This window comes from Vanessa cardui, chromosome 22, assembly GCF_905220365.1.
Source record: "Vanessa cardui chromosome 22, ilVanCard2.1, whole genome shotgun sequence".
NCBI lineage: Eukaryota > Metazoa > Arthropoda > Insecta > Lepidoptera > Nymphalidae > Vanessa > Vanessa cardui.
Window position 1 is genome coordinate 7,149,611 of NC_061144.1, and position 6,784 is coordinate 7,156,394.

Genomic DNA, 6,784 nt, shown 5'->3' on the forward strand with positions numbered 1-6,784 from the left:
TGCTCCCCGGCTTTAGTAAACGATTCCATCACGTTTCGGTCTTAGACACGTACTGCCGTTTTGATAGCGTAGTGTAATCCTTTAGCTCACTTGTCATCTCACTTTTGTATGAACAGAAGAGTTTACTATCATTTAGATTTTGATAGACTATCAAATCGGTCATCAGCTAGATATAAGTTGAAGTTTTATACAAATTTGTGAGTATAGTATTATAATATTGTGTGTATAGTATTTGTGAGCGGTAGATTGTTTTAGGTCATTATTTACAACTTATTAACTTAAAACGACGACTGCAAGTCTCAATACGATTAAAAGATTATCCTTTAAGATCCTTGGATAAAGTACGTTTTTCTTAAATTAAGCGTTATATAGTTCAAGATAAAAAATAAGTATTAGTTAAGTATGCAAACAAAACAATAGGTTAGAAAAAGATTGTTGAAGGTTTTTATATATTTTGTTAACGTATTCTTATTTGTAGCCTCATTCTATTATACCTTAAACAGCCCTAGACCTCATCTAGATAAGATAAGTCTTGATCTTGATTCGCTGTGATGCAACCTTCTAAAGCTTCAAGATTACTCCGTGTCATAAGCGAAATATGTATGTTTACTATTTTTGTAGCAGACAATTAGAGTAAGCTGCCAATTAATTCTTTATGATATGGTCAAGTAGACGGGTTAATAATGATAAAAAGTAGTCAGCACCCATAGATATTGACGCTATTAGTATTATTAACCATTCCTTACATAGCCAATGGGAAGATGTTGTCACATTGTGTTTAGCTTAAGTAGGTCAGTATTTAAATGGCAAATAACAAGATAAATTGCTGTGAAACAAAAAAAAGACCGAATAGATTTTGGATGTTTTTTTAGTTTTAGGTTACGATTTTTATATCAACAAGATCTTACATTCAATGTATTTGCTTAAATAAGAACTATTGACATTAAAGCCTTCATTATATACAAATAATAATTAAAAACAGTGACTGTACAAGTCAAAGTAGTAGTAGTCGAGTAGAATGGTGGCAAGAATGCTACCCAATGAATCGCAATTCATATTATCGCTTCTTTTTAAAATATTAAAACATGGTAGCCCTGATTACCTACATGAGCGTTTTCTGTTCTGTCCTGCTCGTGAAAGACCAGTACGCGCATGTGTGGCGTCGAAAACTCTTGAGGTACCATTTTTTAATACTACTTCCTATGGTAACTCGTTTTCCGTTGTTGCCGCTCGCCTATGGAACTCTCTTCCCGATAATATTTTCTATAATAATGTTACGATAAATTCGTTTAAAATCAGAGTCAAGCAACACTTTCTTTCCACTTAAGTTTAATTTATTTTATATGTATGTATTTATATATATATTTTTTTTTGTATCTATGTACGTTGAATGTATATATATGTATATAATAATAATATATATATATATATATATATATATATATATATATATATATATATATATATATATATATATATATATATATATATATATATATGTATATGTATATATAGGTATATATTATTGTATTTATTTGTATTTAGTGTGTAATATATTAATTTATCGTTAAGTCTACTTGAATTTTATAATATAAAACTAATTGATATTGTACCTACACCATAAATCTGTATTACAAATAATCTCCACTAGATTCAGGGTTTCTGGAAGAGATCTCTTGTTAGAGATAAGTTATCCCTATGTACACATTTTTAATGTATATAATTCTCTTTATATTCTGTTGGTACATAAATGAAATAAATAAATAAATATTCTCCGGGCCAAAAAATAACCAGCCCTCCTGTCACCGTTGGAGGCAATAAGGTGAGGTGTTATGCATTTGATAAATGACTTAACTGTATTTCTAAAAGAACTTTCTCGAAATACATTTTCAATCAAAATGAGATTTTCGAAATCCGCTTACGTTTTTAATATGAGTCGTAAAATCTTATTTTGACCTAGTTGTCACCCGCGACTTTGCTCGCGTTTTAGTGGATTGATTTTTATCTTGGAGTTTAGGTTCGCTTTACACTAGATTACGTGAAAGAGCGACGGACAGAGTTTTTATTTTTATGGTATAGGTTGGCGGACGAGCATATGAGCCACCTGATGGTAAGTGGCTACCATCACCCATAGACAATGACGTTGTAAGAAATATTAACTATCCTTACATCGTCAATGTGCCACCAACCTTGGGAACTAAGATGTTATGTCCCTTGTGCCTGTAGTTACACTAGCTCACTCACCATTCAAACCGGAACACAACAATACTGAGTACTGTTATTTGACGGTAGAATAATTGATGAGTAGGTGGTATCTACCCAGACGGGCTTGCACAAAGCCCTACCACCAAGTAAAAAGAGTTACTTATATATTTAAAATATTAGTATAGATTATCTTAGGGTTTATTTTATAATAACAGGAGTTACGCCAGCGTTGGATGTAATTAAATGTGTGTGGATTCAACTCACAAAACGAGGATTATTGCTGTGTAAGTGAGTGTTACCGTCCGCTTCTTAGAAATTATGAAGTAATAAACTCACTTGGTTATAAAGTCTGCTTGAAAATTTATTTAATTCACAGCTTATTAAAACTTAGGTGACGTCATCTAATTATCACTCTCACTTGAAACTCAGTCCAGAAATTGAATAAATTACAATTAAGAGCTTGAAGAATTCATACATACTCGATTGTAAGGTCAAAGGTTTTTGGAAAATGTTTTCCAATATTATTAGTATGATTGCTGTAATTAGTTATAAAAAAAAGTAACGGCCTGTAAATTTTCCACTGCTGGGCTAAGGCCTCCTCTTCCGTTAAGGAGAGGCTTTGGAACATATTCCAACATGCTGTTCCAATGAGGGTTGGTGGAATGTACACGACACGTTTCATGACATGCGACACATTTACTCATGATGTTTTCCTTCACCGCCGAGCACGAGATGAATTATAAACACAAATTGAGCACATTTATCTAGTGATGCTTGTCTGGATTTGAACCCAAAATCATCATTAATAAATTTTAATGCACTTAATTTGTGTTTCAACCGACTTCAAAAAGGAGGAGGTTATCAATTCGTCTGTATTTTTTGTGTTTTTTTCTTTCTTTTTTTATTTAATGCTTATTACCTCATAACTTTGTACTGGGTTGGATGACACCGGCTCCAAATATAGCAATAATTATAACTACATTATATAATCGTAAATCGACTTTTAAGTAATCTAATATTTTTCATTTCATTTCACTTAGGAGAACTCTAAAAAATATGTTGAATACGCAATTATTTTTATTACTTTTTAGTGCACATTAATTTGTTTTGAAATAGTGTTTTTGTTTGAAGTCGGTTTTTCTATTTGTTAAAATTTGTATTTATTAAGTCATGACGTGTTCGGCGGTTATTAAAAACATCCCCAGGGAATCTGTATCTGAATTTCATGAAATTCTGTGTATTCCCCATTGGAGAAGCGAAGAAAACTCTCTCGAAACCCTTTCCTTAAAGAATCTTCGGTCTTATTCGGTTGTTTTGTAATAAATACTGTCATTATTTATACTTTTACGCTCCGTAATATTTATTTACAGAGAAAATTAGTTTCGAAATTGGACAAATAAATAAAGCAAGTTTAACATTCGTATAGAAACTTTATTAATATCAAAAGTCTATGCAAATACCTCGCCTTAGCATTTTGAGATTTTTTTTAACGCAATTCATTTGACATACGTTAATGAAAGTTTCGTTGGTTGTTGTACAAACGGGAAAATAGACGTTAGGGCACTGGTTACAAGGTACAGTTCGGTTCAACGATGGTAATATCTCATTAATCGGTTGCCTCGTAGTCCATCGCCTAGTGGTCCTTGTTGAAAACTCGTTTGATAGCAACAGGAGAATAAAAATGATCACTATGGAACAAAAATATCATTACTTACATATATGAGGTAGTATTGGGAGTTGAGGACTTATTTGCAAACGTTTAGAGCAAGAATTAGAAACCCAAATCAAGCACATGAAAGTGATGTTAATTTTATACAAAACATGCATACATACTCTCAATTGTATGAGATGAATTAAGCATATAATTAATATAATGAAAATTCAGCAGGTATTTTAGCTTTTTTTATGGTATAAGTTTGCGGACGAGCTTATGTGCCACCTGATGGAAAGTGGTCACCATCATCCATAGACAATGACGCTGTAAGATACATTACCTTACATCTTCAATGTGTCATCCACCTTAGGAACTAAGATGTTATGTCCCTTGTGCCTGTAGTTACACTGGCTCACTCACCCTTCAAACCGGAACACAACAATACTGAGTACTGTTATTTGGCGGTAGAATAACTGATGAGTCGGTGGTACCTACCCAGACGGGCTTGCACAAAGCCCTAACACCAAGTCATATATTATTTATTTATATACTATTATTTATTTCGATTTTAAAATAATTCCTGAGACAGCGTCATAATATTATTCTTATTAAACATTAATAGAAATGAAAACTTTTATTCGAATACTTACAATATTTTTCCATTCTTAATCGAAATGTAGGCAATACAATAATCGTTGTCAGAATCAAACTTTAATTACGGAATAAAAATTGGTAATTACACAAATTATTAGAACTTCACTCGTAAAATTATAATTAACGATTATTTTACTCGAGGCTCAATCGTTTAATTACTTTTTATTATGTTGTCGAAGAAATATTGTTTAACTTAGTAACGAAATATATTATTAGCATTGGTTTTTTCAATAGATATTTGACTATACATAGCGTACTCGAAAATTCTAGAATATTCGAAAATTCGAATTTCGAGTAAACAGGCTGTCTTGTTCACTAATTGAGACATTCACGTACACATGCAACTTAACACATGGCATTTAAACCCTGACTGATGCACGCACACAAACACGCCACTCGTTATGTATCAGGCAAGCACTGAATACGCATGTGCTTAATTTGTGTTACAATTCGTCTCGTGATCGTTGGTGAAGGAAAATATCGTGAGGAAACCTGCATGTGTCTAATTTCATAGAAATGGAGTCACATGAGTATTTCACCAACTCGCATTGGAACAGCGTGGTGGAATATGTTCCTTACCTTCTCATCGAGGGTAAAGGAGGGCTTATCATAGCAGTGGGAAATTTAAAGGCTGTAGTTGTTGTTATATTTTATATTTGTTACATAAAGTAGCTGTACCGCGACTTCGCAAAAATTTTAATTAAATATAAAAGTTATTGTTTAGTTCGCAGTTTTTATTATAACTTTTTAATTTGGTTTGAAGCATAATTTGTGATATTAAACCTTTGGTGGGAGGCGTTCGACGTGACGGCACGGAGTGGTGGCACGCGGGTTACTGGACAGTTAATTTTGGACATTGCAGCGTGACTTTTATATAAATACCTAATTCTAAAATAAAAGAAGCCGTAATTGTAAAAAACATTTTTTTGTTTATGTACCGGTATATACAGGGTTATTCGTCATTCGACGTACATCCGTTAGAGGTGATAGGGGTGACTATTTACCTACCACCTCCTAACAGATGTACGTCGAATTACCAATAACCCTGTATATGTGTTTAGTAATAAGCAGTTATTTTAATAAATCACAAATGTAAGATTATTATTATTGTCATATAACTTAACTGAGGTTGATGATTTCATTTAACTGATACTTTATGTAACATTTACGCAAACAATTCTTGTGTATGTGTGTTAATCACTGTACAGCTTAAAATTGGCTGAATCGATATAGATTCGGGAGGTGATACTGTGATTGGAATATACAAAGTCGGGATAGGCTTATTTTCTTATTTTATTTTTTACTTATTTTATTAGGTAGTCGGACAGGAAAATGGACCACAAGCACTCAAAAAAATTGGTGTTTAAGGAAACACTAAGCGTTTATTACGTTTATTGTAATATTGTAAATTGATATTATAAAAAAAAAAATCGATCCCGTTGAATTTGTTTCGCCGGTTCTTCTCAGGTCTGAGGTATTATATTCTGAACCGGTGGTAGATTTTTGACTATCAATAAGAAAGCGTAAACACTTCCATTTTGAATAAAGTTTTTTTTTTACTTTGACTTTGATTACATCCAATTAATGCACTATCAAGCTTGGTGGCTAAAATTTTATCTGCCGTGTGCCTGCTAGCTCACACATCTACACTAGCTCATTCGCCCCCAAACTAGAACACAGCTATAGTGTTGTTTAGTGGAACAATAATAATATATACGTCGAAGCGTCAAAAAGTTTAATTAAGATTTGTTTATATCAAAAGAAAGATATTACGAACGTGTACAAATAGACTTATATTTTGAATATCATCATGTCTGATATCGAGCTGATGCCTGACTCCTCGTTATATACAACAAAGGCATACAATGAAGTAAAATGGATTATAAAACTAAAAACTCAATATCTATCGAAGAATACTAGCTTAAAATTATAAATCAAAATAAGGCGAAGGATATAACATAATAAAGTATAAGGTAACTTATCGAGGTATAAATAAGGTCGTAATTTTTTAAACACTTTTATTTTACCAATTTCAAAACAATTATTTTATCTCTAGTCTCAATAGTAAAAAGGGTCAAGAAATTGAGTGCAGCGACCATCGTGACGCATGAGGACTTCTGTATCCCTTATCGTATTCATGCATTTCATCCAGCATAAATTTGTGTATGTTTTAAAATCTGAGGCACAGACTGGCATATATATTCTTGGACAGTCTTCACATTTTGTTATCGTATGCATTAAGGGTAGATTATCAGCTATCGTTGCCATATA

General features: G+C 32.4%; 1 long non-coding RNA gene across 1 annotated transcript; it reads right to left on the reverse strand.

Annotated features, from left to right (window-relative positions):
* Positions 1-3,615: 3,615 nt before the first annotated feature.
* On the reverse strand, positions 3,616-4,587 carry LOC124539240. The gene is made up of 2 exons (XR_006967019.1): positions 4,510-4,587; positions 3,616-3,893 (listed from the first exon to the last, which is right to left on the reverse strand). It is a non-coding gene; the product is annotated as an uncharacterized LOC124539240 (long non-coding RNA).
* Positions 4,588-6,784: the final 2,197 nt, after the last annotated feature.